At 38.3% G+C, this 21,570-nt stretch overlaps 1 pseudogene; it reads right to left on the bottom strand.

Annotated features, from left to right (window-relative positions):
* Positions 1 to 19,743: 19,743 nt before the first annotated feature.
* Positions 19,744 to 19,862, bottom strand: LOC145393909 (5S ribosomal RNA; annotated as a pseudogene).
* Between the last annotated feature and the right edge of the window lie 1,708 nt (positions 19,863 to 21,570).

Consider the following 21,570-nt stretch of genomic DNA (forward strand, 5'->3'; position numbering starts at 1 on the left):
GCACCAGGCCATGGAATTTCCTGAGTATTATCGTCCATCAACACAGCACTAGAATAATCAAGAGATCTTCAATCAACCCTGAATTTTTCTTCCGAGATCGACAGTTGCATCGACACACCTCTACGATCTGTATTAAGTGGGTGAAATTATACTTACTCATTTCTTCTCAGTGCTAAAATTAGGTATATTCAACTTCTTTACTAATTTCCATATATACACTTATACGCTCACTATCTATCATTTATTTCAACTCATTTACTCATCTGTTTAGTTAGGACATAAATAAACAAAAGGCGTATTTCATAACACCATACCTTAATGACAGGAATATTTTCGCCACCACCCACGTTAATACCAGATGAAACACAAATAAACCCAACAAAAGATTCACAATTAGGAGAGCACCAAGGCAACACACCCGTTTTACAAACCTCACCACAAACTAAAGACCAAGAAACAAATACGTCAGTTCCAGATGATGAGTGAGAAATCCCCCCTGACGTAGCAAGTGCGGACTTAATTTCTGCCTTGCATACCTATCAGAATATACTTGATATAGTGCAACGTACAGGCGAATCCTATTCCACCATTCCCTCACACAACGATAAACAAGTCCAAGTTAAATTAACAGAGCAAACAGTGAAAATGAATCACGAAACAAATACCGCGGATCTAACAACTCCACCTCATGTGTACGTGTACCATGAAGATAAAACTGCCCCAAAATTCTCTGGCACAGTAAATGATCGCATTGATGTTATTTCATTAGTCAGTCAGTGCGAACAAATGTTCATCAAGCGCAGCATACTAGATGAACTAAAGAAAATTGCCATTTTTTCATCTTGCATAAGCCAGGAAAGACGTCCAGCAAGCAATTTATTGAGACCAGACAAGCTCCTGAAAGCTAGGACATATGATGAATTTAAAACTGAATTTTTGAAGAAATTTTCTGGAGGTATGAACTTCTTGCCAGGTATAATTCCAGAATTACATAAGATTGTAGATCTTGTAAGGGAGCACAGTACAAACCATGTGCTCAGTGAAATAACTGCTGATGTCTCCACAATCAAAAGAACATTGTTAGTTACTTTGGAAAACTCAAAGTGGATAACTGATGATGGAAAGATGTCCCCAGACCTCGTCGTGAACATCATTGGTTATGTAGCTGCCTTGTGTAAATTACCTGATAGGACCCTAAAGATCGCCAAAACGATCACGTACACCCCAGGCATTAGCTTACTAGACTTAATGAACGAGGTAGAGATGCAGTGCAGTAAAGCAGGTATGGTCGACACACCCGCACATTCTAGTAGAATGAGAGTACCTGAGACAGTATCAGCTGTGAAAACATCTACACCGACCCCAAACAGAGAACAAAATCGATCCCGATCCGAAAGCAGGCAGAGCAAACAACCAAACGTGATGAGGACTCGATCACAAACACCAGGCTACAGGCAGTTTCATAAGTTTTCGCGCAGCCCGAGCAGGTCTCACGCCATAAACAACACTACTTATGGGAAGTCACCTCGTAGGTCACGGTCAAGAGATAGGTCCATTCTATGTCATTATTGTGCAAAGCCAGGACACACAAGGTATGAATGCTTTATAGAAGCAAAAGAGGATAGAAAAGGATTTGGTCCTTACTGTAGGCATCATAGATACAAAGGGCACTGGACCAGTGACTGCAAAACAGTAGAAAAAATTGTGTCTATGTACAAATCGGGGGAAGACCAAGTCATGACAAAAAACGAACAAACGTAAAGAAAAACAAGTCTAAAATTCACATAGAAGGCATGTTGGGAAATGAGTGTATCTTGATACCAGCTGTATGTGAGGATCAAAACGTTTCCTTATTTTTAGATACAGGCTCTCCAGTGAACTTAATAACACATGAAGAAATAAATAGAATTCTTAAAAATAAGAAGATAGTAACTTTTCTGGACGAAGCTGATTTAGATTTATATAGGGTAGATGGAAAACAAATTACAGTGAAAGGTATGATAAGATTAAATATCAGGTTCACAGAGACTACAAGACCATTCTCTGCATTCTTCTATATCGTTGAAAACTTAGCAATTGAAGCTCATATGTTACTGGGTTTAAGATCCATGAGAACAGAGAACATAACTATACTCCCGCAAATGAATGGAATAGACTTTGACAATGAATTCATAGAGGAAATACCATCAGAGTCCTCACCGATTAGTAAAAGAGAACCAAAAAGAATTGGCAATATTAAAAGCTTAAACACACATACATAAACAGATGAGTGTATAGATCCACTCACACCACCAGCCCCACCAGCCTCGAGAATTAGAGACCCAGATAACAGTACTGATTTATTAGTTTTTCCAGCCCATCTCACCAATGATTTAGTTATACCACCTAATTCCTACATGAAAGTTACCATAAAGAGCAAATTACGGAATAGTACTGTTCTTGTCTTAGAAGAATTATGTAAAGGGATTGTCAGTAGAAAACGCATTATGTCAGATGAACGACGAAGGGCAAACTCAGATATTCATAATTAATCACATGAATGGGGAAATTCAGTTGAAAAGGGGGACTTGCATAGTTAATATTGAAAAATGTCCGGCCCCTGTGAAGGAAATAGGTATAGCTGGAGTGACAAGTGAGATAAAATCTACGGATAGAGAAAGAATAAAAGAGAATTTAATTCACTCAGGTGAATTTGATGAAGAAAATGATTTAACCCTGCTGGAAACACACAGGGACACCGTAGCAATGCCCGGAGAACAATTAGGGTGTACTAACCTGATTAATCACAAGATTTATGTGCACCCAGAAACACCACCAATTTTCGTACCAGCTTACCGCATTCCACACTCCCAACGTACACTTGCAAATCAGTATGTTGAAGAAATGTTAAAACTTAGAATTATTGAGCCTTCAGTCTCCCCATGGAATGCCCCATTATTCTTCGTGCCCAAACGAAATGGAGAAATGCGTGCGGTAGTAGATTACCGTAAACTAAATAATCACACAATCCCAGACAGATTTCCCATGTCATTGCTAAGCGATGTTCTACAGAATATTGGTCCTGAGAATAATATATTCTCGACCATCGATCTCCTAAACGGTTATTATCAGATTCCGGTATCGAAGGAGTCACGTAAATATACTGCCTTTTCAACAAACAGAGGCCATTATCAATATACAAGAATGCCAATGGGACTGAGGACAGCCCCAGGAACATTCCAGCGTCTTATGATTTACGTATTGTCCGGAATTTTAGGACAAGGAATATTTGTTTATCTTGACGATATTATAATCGCAACAAAGAATATTAAGGATCATCTCAGGAAATTAGACTTACTCTTACAAAAGCTTAGTGATGCTGGTTTAAAAATTAAGCTTTCTAAATGCAAATTTTGCTTTAAGGAAATAAATTTCTTAGGCCACAAATTAAGTTCTAATGGTATTCACACCATTGATGACAATATACAGGCAGTGAGAGATTTTCCTGAACCCACTACGACTGACGAAGTTAGATAATTTTTAGGTCTGGCTGGGTACTATAAGTCATTCGTACCACAGTTCTCTCATATAGCCTTTCCTCTATTCCAACTACTCAAAAAAGATGCTATATTCCAATGAGAAGAAGAACAAAAAAGGGCATTTACCAATCTACAAATTAAACTAACAAATACACCTTGTTTAGGATATCCAGATTACACAAAATCATTTCTTATTTGATAGATATTGTCCACTCATCCTTCTCTTTTCCGTAATGTTTCTGCAACTCTATCATAATAGCTTAATAGTCCTTTGGCTGTATAGGGAAGGTCGTGTGCATGAAATGTTCCCTAGTTACTCTTCACATTAATAAACTATACCATTAAACATTACAAAAAATTGAAGGTAAGACTTTTGTTAGACTGGCAATAAGTCAGAAAAGCAGCTTATTTGTGTTGCCGTAGGAGAGAGAGAGAAAAAAAAGTAGGAGACTTACTTATATGGCATTTTTATACCTTTAATCAGAAAAAAATGAAACATGCACTTTATATGAATAGTTCACATGCTTATATCACGTGCAGGTACAAAATATTTCTTGTATATATAATCATATTTAATTACAATCAAACATATACATATAAAAGACACCATCACCTCAAATAAGTAAAAATATATATTTATTTATTTCTTTGGCAACGACATTTGTACATTCTATTTTTTCCATGGCCACTGCAAGTGCAAAATCATTATATGAATACTTCGAAGTTTTGCTTATGGCATTTTAATAATATCTAGCAAAAAAAAAAAAAAAAAAAAACGTACTTTATGTAGCTATGCAGTTCACATGGTAGTATAACATGCAAAGAGGGACGGACTTCATGCACTGTAGCTAAGTGCTGTAGTTCACATACTAGTATAAATGCAGGTAGGCTACGACAGGAAACATTCCTTTTATTAATTTAACTACAATGTAACCATTACTCATCTCAACAACAACAACAAAATCTCGTCCATTGTGTGGTAATGATGTATGTACATTCAAGAGATTTTTTTTTTTTTTTTTCATATCTAATTTCTCACCTCTTCACCACTGAGGAGGGTGGCACTGTTCAGTAAAACTGTCTGGATAATATACTTCTCCTCTACCAGTGTGGGTTTTATGAACAAAATTCTCTTACTTCATTGACAGAAGTAACGAATCCCTTTGTAAAGGAAATTATATAATCTTTCATCATGCCTTAAGTAAGACATCTAAATTTTACATACACCCCAATGGTTTACTGTAACTTGTGCCAGAATCAAGCTTTTCCTTTTGATATTTGCAAAACTTACAGCATAGTTTCTCTTTCCTTCTACATGTGCACCTGATATTTACGCATTTTAGACATTTGCAACACACAGCATACTCTTTCGGTATAGGTCTGAGCCCTATTACTGGCATTAAGAGTTCATCAACCTCCTCAAATTCAAAATGAGTGGGGTCTAATGACTGTGGTTGCCTAGACAGAAGAGAAACCATCTGATAAGTTGCATAATATGCTTTCAAAATATGATGCGTTATGGCATTGCTAGTTGGAGGTAGCTCCTCTATAGTCAACCCTTTACTGTGATGGTAAATATGATTTCTTTGTTGATTCATAGTTTTGCATTTGCTCCCATTTTTCAGCACCTGCGTAAGGTATCCCTCACTCATTTCATCATCTTTTCAAGGTTTGAATCATCAGTGCTTAGCCCAAAACCCTTCAAGAAGTAGTCCGGGTGTGCTTTCAATGCTGAACATTTCGTTCCCACTTTACTTGTGTAATCACAACCTGTTAAAGTGTGAACAGCAGGAAATACTTAACAGAGGTCTAGTCCTAAAACAGAAGCCAAAACGTGTATAGGAATATAGCTAATTGAGTCACCAAGACCCCTCTTTGACCAAAGGTCTGAAAGCCCAGAAGATTTAAACTCATCCCAGTAGTACCTTAACATTACAAAAACATCAGTGTCAGGGGACTAAACTATGATCTTGGAGGCTCCTTTCTGAAGAGCATGCATCACGTGAGGAATTATACGCTGATCAGCTTCTTCAGTCTCAACATTTAGCTCAGGGATAACTGTTGAAGAGCCTTAGCAAAACACTGCCCTCTCACCTGAAATGTGACTTATTACCAAGCATACAGATGGAAAATTTTCATAGGCTGTAGTTACAGCTTGTCCATGACGTAAACACTGAAGATTTTGTTTGTTTTTATTGGAGCCACAGAATGTGTCGGTTTCTAATGGTAATGGCGTCTCTTCTTTGATCTTACTGAATTCAATGGGAGAAGGGATCTGACGTCTTCTCCTTTCAGAATCTTGATTGACTTATCAGTGTTTGAATCAAAGACTAAATCATTTCTGTTGGCACACTTGGCTGACATTTAACATAATTCAGTGCAGCGTCACATAAGTCTCCAAAAGTCCTGAGATGCTTTGTTTTCATATTCTGTACAGAAGCCATCATTTCCAGTATGTATGTTGTATGTAGGCAATCCTTTGTTTGTAGGGTTTGGATATTCTTCTCAGGGATCTTTTAGTTCATTGACAGAACCTTTTCTTGATTTCTTCATCATACCCACAGTATCAAAAATATATGAGGATGTTGTTAAGTTATACTGCAGTAATTCCTCCATTGGGATACCCCTGGCTCGAGCAACTTCTATGACATGTTGCTGACAGCACATGTCAGAAACTTGACTTTATATAAGTCGGTATCCTCACTCGACACCAAAAAATTTAAGAAATTTCTGGTAAACAAACCGTAGGTCCTCGCTCGAGGCACCAAAATTTTTTCCTTAAGTAGATTCACATAAGTCTCTTTGGTTTAAGTGTACCAACTTATACTTTAACTCACCTAATTATTACTCTCCTATCTCCTAGCTAATCCCCCATTGAATTGGCCAATTCGTAAACGTTACTTAGCTAGAAAGAGTCAGACAGCTGATGACGACGAGCCTGACTTTAGATCGGTTGCCTGGGCATCCAAGCATCCTTGAGATGTGTATTTACAACGTTCTAGCTCGACGAAGTCTAGGAGCAAAGTGAAGTGCATGGCAAGCTTCTTTCTCCCTCATAGGATTTGAAGGTGCCAACTATTAATTAATTACAATGCTAAATACAGTTAAATTACATCACGATATATACAGGGCGAGCCTAACTAATTAATTTTAGTTTTAATTAAATTAAACCCAAACCAAATATTCTCTTTATCTCTGTAAATATATTAAACCCACATCTGCTTTCCATGTGAGGGCTTTCATCTTCAAGACAAGTCATCTAACGCACAGATGCAGTTTAGGTCAATGGAACTTTCCAAATAATTACACGTATTTACAAGGTAGTTGTCCACGAGGGTTAGAGGCAGTAGCATTTAATTTATTGATAGTAAGAATTAATAAAGAGAACGTAATAAAAACCGATTGAATAGGTGTTAACGATCTCAGGTTTTCTCTGCTCTGTAACCAGGGATGAGGGTTTTAAAGCTAGAGAGCGCAACTGCTCTGGGGGCAAATATTTCCCACAGCACATATCGTTTGTTATAGACAACTTTCCAGAACCTTTTCCACATTTCATTGGTTTGTGTATACTCTGGAATGTTCTCGGATTAGTTCTGTGGATAGGTTCACTGATTCTGATAGACTTCCCAACAAGATGCTCTTCTTGAAGCTTCCCGTATGCCGTATGCCCAAAGTCAGTCACTCCTAAGAAGTGATTACAGATTATCTTCTGGAATGACTTCTTTTACAATAATATTTTGAAGCTTTGGCTCTAAAGCTGATGCAAAAGGATTCTCATGCGTTCCCATGGAATGTTAGAACAGCCTGGATATTCCCTCTCCCACTGTTGTTTCTGAATGACTGAGTTCACGGTTAACTGTGATTTCATAGATATTTGTTTTAAAACCACTTAGTTCTCTTTGTACGTTTCAAATTGCCAGCATTTCATGGTAGATCAATTCCCATTTGGCAACAAAATTTTTCTTACGAAAGGAATCAGTTATTCCAGAGCTACTTTTTGGGGATACTTGATTGTTTGTTCTAAAACCATATCTGCTCCAACAGCGCCAAAATGTCTCCTTGAACGTTTGACTGCAAACTTTCCTTTTCAAAGGCCCTATGAATTTGTGGAGCAGATTAAATTAGCTTCTGCATCTCCTCCACATAAAGTGAACACCAGTGAAGGTAGTGTGTTGAATCAAAGGCAGCAAATACAGAAAACATTTCTTGAACTTTTTGTAAGTATAAGAACCAATTTCCCTCACTATCACTCCGAATTTAAATTTTCTACATGAGTTACAATATATATGAAAATACAGATCCTTGGTGAACTTAAATTTATGCATTCTCGATCATTTGTGTTCCTTTTATTATAATTCCTGGTCTATATTATGTCTCTGTTTTCTGTCACAGATAATGACCCATTTTCATGCCCTTTATATATAACTGTTTTATCTATAAATACCAACCTTATTATGCTATTTTTCCTTTATTGCCATGAATCAGGGTGGCTACCCTTACTTTATTGCTACTTAAATTGTTGTAGTTCGTGAATATCAACAGAAAATTCGGGCACATTTTATGCACACGAAAACCCTCCCAGCCAGTGGACTATAATAGATTAAAAACACATGATTTTTCCATTCTAAAACCAAACTTCCTTTCTGTTATCATATTGTATTCTTATAGATGGTTTACCCAAACTTTTCTTACCAGTTTTTCCAGTATCTTATATACAACACTGGTTGGTGATACTGGTCGGTAGTTGAGTGGATTTTGTCTATTCTCTTTCTTGAATAGGAGAACAATGTTTGCTTTCTTCCAAATATCAGGTAGTTTACCTTGACCCAAGGATTCCTGGAATAATAAATTTATTCGTCTACTTAACTCTTTTGCATATTAATGTAGCACCCAACATGAAATTTCGTCTGGACCATTTGCTTTTCCATTGTCTGATTTACTTAACTCCTCCTTTATTTCTTTTTCTGATATTTGTATAACAGGTAATATGTGTGGGCATGCATGTTCCATATCATCTCTCTCTCAAAATTATTGTCCTCTGTAAAAACCGATGGGAAATTTTTCTTTAGTGCTTCACAAATATCTTTCCCTTGTGTATAGATGATCCCCTCCTTTGTAATGGATTGTATTTTATCTTTAACTTTGGTTTTGCTTTGGATGTAGCTGTGAAATAGCTTCAGTTGATCACTACTTTCATTGATAATGTCTTCCTCAAACTGTCTTTGGGCTTCTCTCTTTCTTCTTGTATATTCATTTCTTGCTTGTTTATAGTTGTTATATGCCCTCTCACATTTGTATCTTGTGTATCTGTTCCACAACAAGTCTTTTTCTTTTTTTTTTTTTACATTCTGTATTAAACCATTTCTTTATATTCATTCCTGCTTCTTTGTGCTGAGGGATGTAATTTTGGACTCGTATTTCATAAAGTTCACAGAATTTTCTCTATATGACATTTAAATCTTGTCCTCTATGCTCTTTCTCCCAATCTATTTCTAAGAAGTACTTTAGGTCATGTTAGTTGCTGTTTTTGTAGTTTAGGCTCTTTCTGTAACTCCCATTACTGTTAAATGTCATATGCAATCTTGAAGTTGCAAATTAATACCGCATGGTCGCTTTTGTCAAATGGAGGGTGATACATTATATTGTTACTATCATTTTCTTGTGAAGTAAATATAGGATATAGTACTGATGGATCATCAAGTCCTCTTTTTCTGGTGTTTTCCTTAACATTTTGTGTTAGGAAAAACTCCTACACAAGATCCAGTAGCTTTTGGTCCCAACAGCTTTCCTGGCTTCATGCATCTTGAGTCCTGGCTTCAAGCATCTAGAGTATTCCAATCTAGGTTTGTATTGAAACCTCCAGTTAATATAATTCTTTCAGATTTCTCATCCATTCTATGTAGTAATTCTGTTAAACTCTGAATTGTACTCTCTGACAAGTCTTCATATTTACATCTTTCCCAAGTGATTGTTCTGGGTGGCATGTATAAATTTGCCATAATTAATAACCCTTCAGATGTACTAATCTCTACTGCATTTAGTTCTATTTGTCAGGGTATGTCAAGTTCTATTTCGTTGACTTCTGGAATTTTCTTTGTTAATATTATAACTCCTCCTCCATTTTTAAAATTTATATATCTTATCCATATATTGTATTCCTCTAAGTTTAGGGTACGTTTGATATCCCTGAGATTAATTTGGTTTCAGTCAGGCAAATAATATGTGGTTCCTTTTCTTTGGTAAACCCTTTAATCTCTAATATTTTTGATACTATTTCATCTACATTTGAGAACATCAACTAAATCATCATGTTTACATACTTGCCATAACTTGAGTCCACTACCTTCCTTCTTTTTATTCCCTGTTGGTTATGTACCACTTTCGTGCCTGCAATCCAATTACTTTGTTAAAAAATGTACTTTTCTCTTCCTCTGATCTTCCTGTCCCTCATTGTTTATTTTTGCCTCCTCCCCCTTATCTTTTAGTATTCCCAGTTTCTCTTGTGTTAGGCATCTTTTTATCCATACTTTTTTAAATTCCTCTTTTCCCATAAGTTTGCATTTTTTAGTATCTCTTCCACAGTGTTCATGCTCTGCGAGATTATTGACTTATTCCTCTCAGATTTCCCTAGCCTTTTGTGTTCCCCTGTCTTTCTTACAGATTTCCTCTGATACTTTCTTCAATATGCTCATTATATTTCCCATCACCTCATTGTCTCTCGAAATCTTGTTTTTTATTTCTTCATCTGTAGCAGTGATTACTATAGATTTGTTGGTATCTGCTGAATGTTTGACCAATAATGGTTGTTTTGGATTATTTTTTCATTTCCTTTCTAATGCTTTTTTCTTCGACTTTCTTTACTATAACCATTCCAGCATATGTAGTTTCGACATCATCTTTGTAACTTTACATCACGTCATTCAACTGGGTTATCTTCTCTTCAGTATCACTGCTTTGGTCTATCAGACTGCTCGTTTGCCTAATTGTATCATTTCTGAACTCCTCTATAATACTCTCATGGTTGACAACTGCTTGCCATTTCACGCATCTTCCTTCTAAGTGAACCCACCTCAACTGAAAGCTCATCTAGTTTTGTCTTTCTTGTTTAATTCCTTTACTAATTTTTCATTCTCCACCATCTGCATGTGCAAACGTGTCTTAACCCGCTGCATGCCAGCTATTTTTAGCCTTATGGATCGCCTCCATTCTGGCCATTTTTTGACCTTCTTTTTGGCTAAAATGATAGATTTTGATGTGAAAACAACGAAAATACTCACCGAAGCTCGGAAATAGGCTTTATTGAGTCCTATATACTCGTATATAATCCCACTTTCTCATGCTCACCACTTAGTTGAGAGAAAACCGTTTTCTATGTAAGGTAGACACAGGTATTTATGCTGGGAAGGTATAGCAATGTTCAATACAATTTTCTGATAACTTATTACTTCCACATCTGTCACAATTTGCGTGTCTCTCTCACCGTGAATGCATATACACTTACTTGAAGATTGGTACAACCTGACTTCACCATGTACAGTCATGGTCATAAATAATCACCTATACTTCCTGTACCCCGTGCCTCAGGCTGGCTCCTTTATGCGTGGCAAGTCACTGTGGATTAAGAGCGGCTGCAAGGGAGGAGTCAGAGAAGGGAGGGAGGGTGGGGGAACGAGCGATGGTGCGGGGGTGGACTGAGGGATGGGAGGGAGAAGGAAATACAAAGTCATGGTCACATTACTTGTCTATTTTCTTTCATTCAGGTCATGATATAAAGGAGTTAATATTTGGTAGCTAATGCTGCATTACATCTTGTATAGCGGCATCAGATAACAAGCTTTATTAGATAGGTGGTGATATCAAGGGCTGCCTCGTGAGAGGAATATACTGACATGGCAGTTCAAACATTAATGCAGAGCCATCGAGATTTTGTGGGCCCAGACTGTCAATGCATGGGAACCAGGGAACAAGAGGACATGGGCCCGCCTCGTTCAGCACATGAAGAGCAAGCGAGAGCTATTCAGACAAAAGCAGTAAACCATCAGCAACATTGTTTCCTCAGTGCCGCGAAGACTAAAGAGGTGTTTGAGGCAGGAGGCCACTTTGGCTTGAGCAGTGTCGGTAAACATTGACATAGATATATTTTGGGAGTTTGGGTAGGATTTTGTTTCATTTTCCTTCTAACAGATTATGAGAGATATCGTTATTATATTCACCCATGTGCACAAACATCAAATTTATTTACCCATTATGCACAATTATTTTAAATAGCCCTTTTATATAGAAATGCCAAAAAATAGATGACATGATGGTGACTGTATAGAGGGAGTGTATATTGAGAGGATGATCGTTTTCACTGTGGGCACAGCCATGTCAAAGGTTGCATTATGATATTTAGTTCCAAAAATTAATTACTTGTAAGGGTAGGTGACGTTTCTTACACAAACATTACGGAAGTCAAAGCCATCCATATTCCATTCTGCGTCCGAAGTCAAAATATACGGATAAACACAAGCATCTGGCTCCGAACTAATGTTTGTTCTGTCATGTCAGTATATTTCTCTCACGAGCCAGCCCTTGGTATCAGCACGTATCTAAAGCTTGTTATCTGACGCTGCTATACAAGGTCTAATGCAGCATTATCTACTGAACATTATCTCCTTCACATCATGACCTGAATGAAAGAAAATAGCCAAATAAAGTGACCACCACTTCCCATTCATTCTCCCCCCCCTCCTCACTCCATCCCTGCACCATCACTAGTCCCCCTGCCCACCTTCCCTTCCCTCTCTGGCCCCTCCCTATCAGCCCCTCTTATTCCTCTGTGACTTACCACGCATAAATGAGCCAGCCTGAGACACAGGGTACCGGAGGATAGGTGCCTATTTATGACCACGACAGTACAGTCCTGTCACTTACAAGAAGGTATTTGCAACTTGACTTCACTATGTACAGTACTTACACTTACAGGAAAATATTTACAAGTTGATTTCACTATGTATAGTCCCTACACTTGCATGAAAATATTTGCAACATGTTTTCACTATGTACAGCACTGGGTGAGGCACAAAGGTAGACTGAGGCACTGACACTGACCATTGATTTTTGTCAGTTTTAAAACAGCACTAGTGCGTGGTGGGTTAATTTCATCCATTTCACTCTGAAATGCCTTCTTCAGTCTGTACAACCTCTCTTCTAGTTTCTTGTATGTTTCCATTTTAACAAGTTCGTGGTAGAAATCATGATCCTATTTTCTACCTTTATTCCTTTTCTTAACTTCTTCCATATTCGTGTTAATAAAGATGGTGGTCATCTTGTGGTAGTGAGAGAAAAAAAATCTACTTACAAGTTTGCATCACCTTGGCACCTGCAGATGAAGCAGCTGGGAGCTTGATCAACATTCTCCAGCTTTACTTGGCTGTATCCTGTTACATGGATAACACTTTTGCTTAAACATCCTCTACTATATTAGAACATCATTTAGTTTAACCTAGTACAGAGCTTTACTAGAATAAAGATACTATTTAGGCAGCACAGAGCGAGGAGACAGACGTGTTGACTCTGACTTTGCCTGTGTGTGTGTGTGTGTGTGTGTGTGTGTGTGTGTGTGTGTGTGTGTGTGTGTGTGTGTGTGTGTGTGTGTGTGTGTGTGTGTGTGTGTGTGTGTGTGTGTGTGTGGAGGGAAGAAACGGGTGGAGAGAGGTGTCGAGGAGGGAAGGAGAAATGCTGTGAGAATGGGTTGTCAGCTCCCTCCTAATGCTTCCAGAGAGAGAGAGAGAGACAGACAGACAGAGTAATGCATATTGGGGCAACAGGAAAGACATGCTGTCACCAGACTCCTCTCTCAACAGGTGGGTTGCCAGCTCGCTCCTCATGCTCCAAATCGAGATTAGGGCATTACTTTACCTCCTATTGACCTTTCATGTTATTCGGTACAATTTTGACCCATGGCGGTCTTTGTTGGGATAATATTGCGGGACATGTGTTACGAAGTGCATACTTTTGGGTCATTGTTGCTGGTGCTACTTAGCACCTGGTTGCAAGATAGGGAGTGAGAATGAGAGTTACCCATTACCCTAATAGCCCATAAACTTTGTCATGTTGATCCTTCTGGATAATTTGTGGTGCATTGTTTAACATTTGGCTCATAAGATGTATGTTGCAGCTTTCCGACACGCCCCCATATGAAGTATGTCGCAGCCCACGGGATAACCAGCAAAAATACGTACCTTCATCTTCACTGTCACTGACCTATCATATCAGGAAGTTAGGCGGCACTATGAACTTCTCCATTACAAAAACCAACCATTTGTGATGATGCACATTACAAGGAGAGATAATGTTTTAAGGTAAGTTCAAAGTAACAAGTACGAAATTAAGATGCTTTCAGCCAAAAACAGTTCATCATGCTAAGAAATTGACAATGGTTCTGTTTTCACTATCATAAAGGCAAACACATTTATGATGAAGTCAGCAGACACAGAGATAAGGGAGAATGGAGGTGTGTTGAGTAAGGTAGTCTAAAAGAAACTAGTATGAAATTAAAATGTCCTGAGGATAAAGCAGTTAATCATGTGAGGAACCAGGGGCATAGTCAGAAAGTTCATAAAGGGGGGGGGAAGAAAGATGTCTATAGATTCTTGAAAAGGTGGTGGGAGGCGAGCAAGACGAGCCACCACAGCTGAGGCTTTCTCAGGCCTATGAAGGTATGTACTGGAATACTTAGATAAGAACTCATTACAGTGAAAATATTGAAAATTAGAGCAAGAACATGATTTTGGTTGGAAAAAGAGGCTTTTTTAATTATCCTCATGGAGTAAAAGAACAATAATGCATCTGGGAGTCTCATGTGCATTTTCCTCGCCTTTGAGAGCATAATAATCTTAGGTAAGTTAGTTAGAGCCTCGAAATGTCAAAATCAATCTGACAAAAGGTGATAACAAAAACATATTACAATGTTTTAATGGAATGCAATATTATTTTAAAAATTTCAGAAATCTCTTGGTACCTCAAGACTCAAGTATCATATAACATTTTAAGAACAGCTTCCATAGTCCATACATCATCTATAATTTTAAATGTGCTGTGCATTGGAATTCTACCTGCTTGGGTATACTAAAAGGGTAAACCTTTAAAATATGCTGAATTACTTAGACTTGCCTACTATTTTTAATTGACTGTTCTAAGGAAAAAAAAAAAGTATGTATATACTCACTCTCTCTCTCCCTGCATATATATATATATATATATATATATATATATATATATATATATATATATATATTTATATATATTTATATATATAATACACTCTCTCTCTCTCTCTCTCTCTCTCTCTCTCTGCATATATATATATATATATATATATATATATATATATATATATATATATATATATATATATATATATATATATATATATATATACAGGGTGTTGCAAAAGTAGGTAAATAGGTTGACATTACAGAGGCCTGCAAGGAAGTCAACACCAACCTAGACCTGTGCATTACTGTGTGTCGAAGTGTGGCTGACAGACTCCAGGAATGTGTCAATGGTGAGGACGGACACTTTGAACACTTACGAGACTAAAAGTGTGTCTTTTGTGTTGGAATAAATGGTAAATGTCAACCTACTTTTGCACCACTGTGTATATATATATATATATATATATATATATATATATATATATATATATATATATATATATATATATATATATATATATATATATATATATGTATAATCATCATCATTAGCCGTTTGAGTGTCCACAGCAGGACCGGCCTATCCCGACCATAGTACGGACAATACAGGCTATGTATTTCTACCAAGTGGCTCAGGCAGTCAAGTAGAGATTGTATGTAGGGTTAGAAATGCTTGTGACTGTAGTGCTGGAGTGGCTTTGGATCTGTTTGTAGTCTGTGAACCATGTGTAATCGGTCCGCACAAGCCTACTGGGTGCAGCATACTTTACAGTACACTTCACTGGTTCAACCACAGCACCCTTTATGTCTGCCAATGCAGTACGTGGCCGGAATAATGCTCCCAGAGTTTATTACTCTGGCGAGGAGCGAACCCTCGTTCTCACCATGTACGAAAATGCAAACTCTACCACAGAGTCTCTCTCTCTCTCTCTCTCTCTCTCTACCTACCTAATTTCTACTTTGATCACAGGTAATACGAGCTCTAGCACTCATTCGAGCTGATAGTTTTTATACTTTGAACAGATATTGCTTAAAAAATCATAGCTCTCATTAATTTAATTAAAAGGAAACACTGATTAACAAAAACATCACATACTGTCGAACTCTTACGTATAAATATAAATGTATACTGGTACTCTATAACCGCTACATCAACTAAAAAAAAAAAACACCACCACCAATTCTAGTTTCATAAATATGCCATCAGTAATTCAGTCTTCTTGCTTTTCCCTTTGAGAACCGATCCAAAATTATGCATGACGCTGACTCACCACGATTCTCTCTCTCTCTCTCTCTCTCTGCAGTATATATATATAATGGTTTTTTTATTTTTTATTTTTTTTAATATTATTTTTTACCCCATACGATATCAAGACCCTCAAGGGGGGCCGCCTCCTCCGCTCCCCCCCCACCCCTTCGCCACATCCCTGTGAGGAACTTGTCTATGATGCTGTTTTCACTCCATCACAAAAACCAACACATCTATTGATAGGACCCAGCAGGAGGAGAGATGAGGGAGTTGGAAAATGTTAAAGACACACACACACACACACACACACAACTAGGAGAAAATCAGTCTATTATGAAGCTGCAAGGATTAATAATGAAAAAAATGCCAGGCGAAAATCAATCTATCATCGGGCTACAAGGTTTAAGAATAACATTCTATCACCATGTTACCAAGGTTAATAATAATAATAATAATAATAAAAAGAATAGGCGAAAATCAATCTCTAACAAGGCTCTAAAGGTTAATAAAATAAAATCTAGGAAAAATCAGTCAATTTTATTATCAGGTAAGGGTGAATGGAGATTTAAGCGACAAGTTTTCCGTGAATGTTGGTGTGCATCAGGGATCAGTCTTCATCCCCTTGTTGTTTATCATGGTCCATGAAGCCCTCTTGCATGACTTCAGAGGTGAACTCCCGTGGGAGATGTTGAATGATGATTTATTGGTGTTCTCTGCAAAAAAGGAAAAACGAGGCAGGGGGAAAGATTCAGGGTGGGGTGAGATGGTATGAGCCACAAGGGATTAACCTGCCCCGTACCAACCAAAATATTACCAAACCCACCCCCAAAACCCGACAACTTTTCGAATTCTTTTTCGTTTGGCTCAGACTTCCACTTCTGGTGAGAAACAATGGAAAATCACCAAGAAAGTGTTCACCTTAGCTTATACGTGGTCGGAACAAATGAGCTTCCATGCACCTGGTCTTGTACTCGGTAGAGATGCGGTGCAGGTGCCGCGTTTTCTATGGTAGGGGTAACTATTTGGAACCAACAGAATACATAAATATACATTTACTTGGTAAAAATTTACATGTAGTACAAGAATATATTGGTAAATAAAAAATAGGCGATATAAGCTTAGGTTTATTACTGGAACACCTGAAAATCATCGGTTTCTTGCACAACTGACTCACTGAGACTGTTGTTTCAACTTCTATTTTATTTCTCAACTGACATTACACAGTACTTTTCTACAGTCATTATTATACCATTTTCAAATTTCTATAACAGTTATCACATATTGGCAGGCCTTATTATAGTGAGCGTAATATTATTACATATTGACATGCCTTACTATTATAGTGAGCGTGATATTCTCGAAAGCACACAATATAACATTTTTATTTTCAACTTATAGTTTTCCACAAAGATTATACTAATTTTCAACTTCTATAACTGTTACCACATATTGATAGGCCTTACTATTATTGTGAGCGTGATATCGCATATTTACATGCCGAGCATGATATTCTTGCAAGCACACAGTATTACATTGTATTCTTCAACTTCCATTATAGTTTTCCACAAAGATTATTACCATTTTCCAACCTTCTATAACTGTCATCACATATATACATGGCATTATTATAGTAAGTGTGATGTTCTCGCAGCCACACAGTATCACATATTGACTGACCTTGCTAGAGTGTTGTACATACACACATTATCAGTAATGTAGTAGGGTGTGCTGTTCCTTGAAACAGGACTCGAGGCACAAGCCAACATAACACTCCACACACTTGTATCTCGTGTCTCGTCTGCCAGTGCTCACTCTTACTTTGGAGTTGCTGCATACATGACAGTGACATTGTGGTCTGGAGCGGTTTGGTGGAAAGGAAGTGGCCTCCTGTGAGGCGTAGGGGCGTCTGGCCAGCACTGGCTGTCCGGGTGCAGGGGTGGGGCATTTCCTCTGCAAATTTCCTGATGATCTCTCAGGACAGCTCCCTCACAAACCCCTCGAAGGTCTCGGAGGTTCCTGTAGTCAAAGTGTGGAGGTACTGGCAGTTGAGGACCGTGATATCGAGCAGGTGGAAGAAGAGAGTCTTTTACCACTTCATCGTGGTCCTGGGACATTCCACACTGGAGATCATGAAGTCAGACTGTTCTACCTGCCTCATGTTCACATGAGGACCTTACAATTGCAAAATGTAAACCGTAAGTTGTTAGGACTGAGCGTGAAACAAAGTTGCGACGTGCATTGAACGTCGTTGGTACAGGGCAGGTTAAGAGCAAAATAAAGATAAGACAAGAGTGATGGTATTTAAGGCTGGTGGTGGTACTGTCAAAGAAGAGGGAAAGTGGCCATGTGTGATTTGTCACAAGGGCATGGGAAGTATTTCCATCTTGTGCAGTGTTTGTGATTAGTGGGTGCAGAAGAGATGTGGCATTAGAGGATGGCTGCGAGATAATGCTGATTTCGTGTGTGTGGTGTGTTGGGGAGTGCATGTGGATATTGCCAGGCATGAAAGGATTGAATTTGCTGGTGAGTCTCTTGAGTTTGTAGAAGAGTGTTGTTATTTGGGAGACATGTTATGTGCTGGAGATGGGGCAGGAGCCAGCTCTCTGGCTAGAGTGAGGAGTGGTTGGAAGGAGTTCAGGGAACTGTTGCCTCTCCTGACACTGAGGGGGCTATCCCTCTGTGCTAAGGGATCTTTGTAAGCAGCATGAGTTACAAGTGTAGTGCTGTATGGTTGTGAGATGTGGGCAGTAAAGGAAGAGGATATTCGCAGGCTCTAATGTACAGAAAGGGCAATGATTAGGTGGATGTGCAGTGCGTCCTTGAGTGCAAGGCCTGAGGGTGGGGCAGGTTTACGGTGGAAGATTTGAGAAGTAGGATGGGACTGGAGTGTATTGGTGTTGTGATGAGGAGAGATAGATTGAGATGGTTTGGGCATGTGGAAATGATTAGGGATGATAATTGGGTGCAGAAAATGAGAAAGAAGTGTTAATGTTTGGGGTAGAGTAGTGAGAGGTAGAACAAAAAATACCTGAGATGAGGTTATTGAGTGTGACCTCATTGTGAAGGAGCTAAATTGGGAAGCTGCCAGAGATCGAACAATATGGAAAGCCGCCACTAGGTGACCAAGGCAGATACATGCAAGCATGTTGGAGCCTTTAGAAATGAAAACGAAAACGAAGGGTTAATCAAGTGAGAACCATGTCAATGGCACTACGCACTTCTCCATCCCAAAGGCCAGACAAGCTATGATAAATCCCAGCAGAAGGAGAGATAGTGAACCTTGTATATGCATAACGGTGAGACTAACCCTATGACCACTGCCACTACCCTTCTCTGGCGCTTCACTGAGCTGCTCCTGCTCCTGCATTCGTTGCCAGTTCTGCCGTGTTGTCTTGCTGGTGTGGGCTACCTCCGCCAGCGTCTCTTTCTCCCACTGAGCATACAGTCCAGCCTAGGAAAATTTCTTCAGATTTAGGTTGTATTCTAAATGTATTTTGAGACTGCTTAAGATTTCTTCTATACCGATTTTAGTCTAGACCAAGAATCGAACTCGAACAAATTATCTATCTATCTATTCTATATATATATATATATATATATATATATATATATATATATATATATATATACTGTATATATATATATATATATTCATTCTTTCATTGCCAGACGCCATGTATCCCAAACGGGGTGGCCAAGGGCTTAGAGTTAATTGTTTTACAGGGAGGGGCACTAATCCTCCACCAACCCCACTTGACACGTAGGGAGAACGTTATGCCAACAGCATCTGGTGTTCCGAGGCGGTCACCCATCCAAGTACTAACCAGACCCAATGTTGCTTAACTTCGCTGATCGGACGGGAAGTGGTGTACTCAACGTGGTATATATATATATATATATATATATATATATATATATATATATATATATATATATATATAATCCCTCATTTATCCGGACTTAATAGAGCCAAAAGCATGTCTGGGAAGTGGCAACATCAGGAGAATAAACACTGTTCCCTTACAATACCAAGACCCAACCTCCAGCTTATATAAACCTAACCTATTTTTAGAGTTCCTATGCTTAATTTGGCAGTGTTTTCCGGTCATTCAGGCATATTTAGACACCAAAACACAGGAATATCCAAAGTAATGCTAAACACAGAGAAAACCATGCAGAAAAACCACTAAAACCAAAAAAACATCCTGCCTATACACTACTGTATATTAAGTACCCCTCCTTATTTTGGCAGTGTTTTCAAGTCATTCTGCCATATTTTGATATCAAAACATACATAGGATTATCGAAAAGAATTATCAGCACCAAGAAAACCATGGAAAAAATAAAACTGAAAAACAAAAAACTCCCTGCCCATACATTACTCTATGAATAGTACCCCTCCTAATATTGGCACTTTTTTCAGGTCAATCTGCCATATTTGGACATCAGAACACACATAGGAATATCCAAAGTAATGTTAAACAAAACAAAAAAACATGCAAAAAAACACTGAAAACCAAAAAACACCCTACGAATTCACTACTGTATGTACAATACCACTCCTATTTTTGGCATTGTTCTCTGGTCAGTCTGCCATATTGAGACATCAGAACACACATAGGATTATCCATATAAATGATAAACATCAAGAAAATAATACATAATTTAAAAAAAAACTCCAGATGGTTTGAGTATCAGTTATCAGAGTTATTGCTCCCAGGCCTCAAAAAAAAGAGAGAAAAAAAAAGAAATCCATGGCCAGGTATGCCACCAGAAATTGTTATATTGGTATAAATGGTATACAATCATCTTTGCTGGTTTTTATACTATAAGTTAATAAAAACACATAAAACTGATAAGTAAAAGTACATAAATGCAGTGAGAATAAAGTGTTCAGAAGTAAAACTTACCTTCATATAACTTCCCACCATCCTAGTGAAAAATTTTGCAGGCACCTTCCTAGAGTTAAGCATAAGTCTAGATGTAGAATTTCATGAGATTTCTTGCAGATTTTGCAGAATTTCGATACGACCTATAGTAGTCGAATAACATGCAAAAAACTTTAAAACCTCATGAATCAGTGTTTATCACCACGGAAGAGGGAAGACACCGAGGGAGTGAAGTGGGAGCTGGGAGGGTATGGAGGTGGGATGGGAGGGGGGAGAGGCTAGGCTGTGGGCAGGATTTTCACCATTCTGTCAGAGGTGGACAGGCTCTTTAACTGTACATTTACTTATGGCTTGCAGTCTGTTAGACGCTGAGTGGCCATGCGGAAACAACTCACGGTGACAGGATGACTTTAAACGTTCGGTAGAGAAGCGGATGGCTACTGTCATCAAAAATGTAATCGTGGCTTGCTGCCTGTTTTACAATCTCAATGACTATAAGGAAACACTTAGCCCAGTGGCCATGCTACTGTGGACACTTGGTGGGGATGCATACGGATGTTTTGACACTGCTTGTGGGTTACAGTCATCTTACTCTGGTGCTGGAGGTTCGTTGGGAGCAATGGGACGAGCATGCGATTTCGCCTATTCAGTACAGGGGTCTGTTTGTGGGTTATGGCCTATCTCCTACTCACAGCTCAAACCCAGCGGCCACA

The sequence above is a fragment of the Coenobita brevimanus genome, chromosome 25 (assembly GCF_032717465.1).
Source record: "Coenobita brevimanus isolate Jiangsu-jjx chromosome 25, ASM3271746v2, whole genome shotgun sequence".
Classification (NCBI taxonomy): domain Eukaryota; kingdom Metazoa; phylum Arthropoda; class Malacostraca; order Decapoda; family Coenobitidae; genus Coenobita; species Coenobita brevimanus.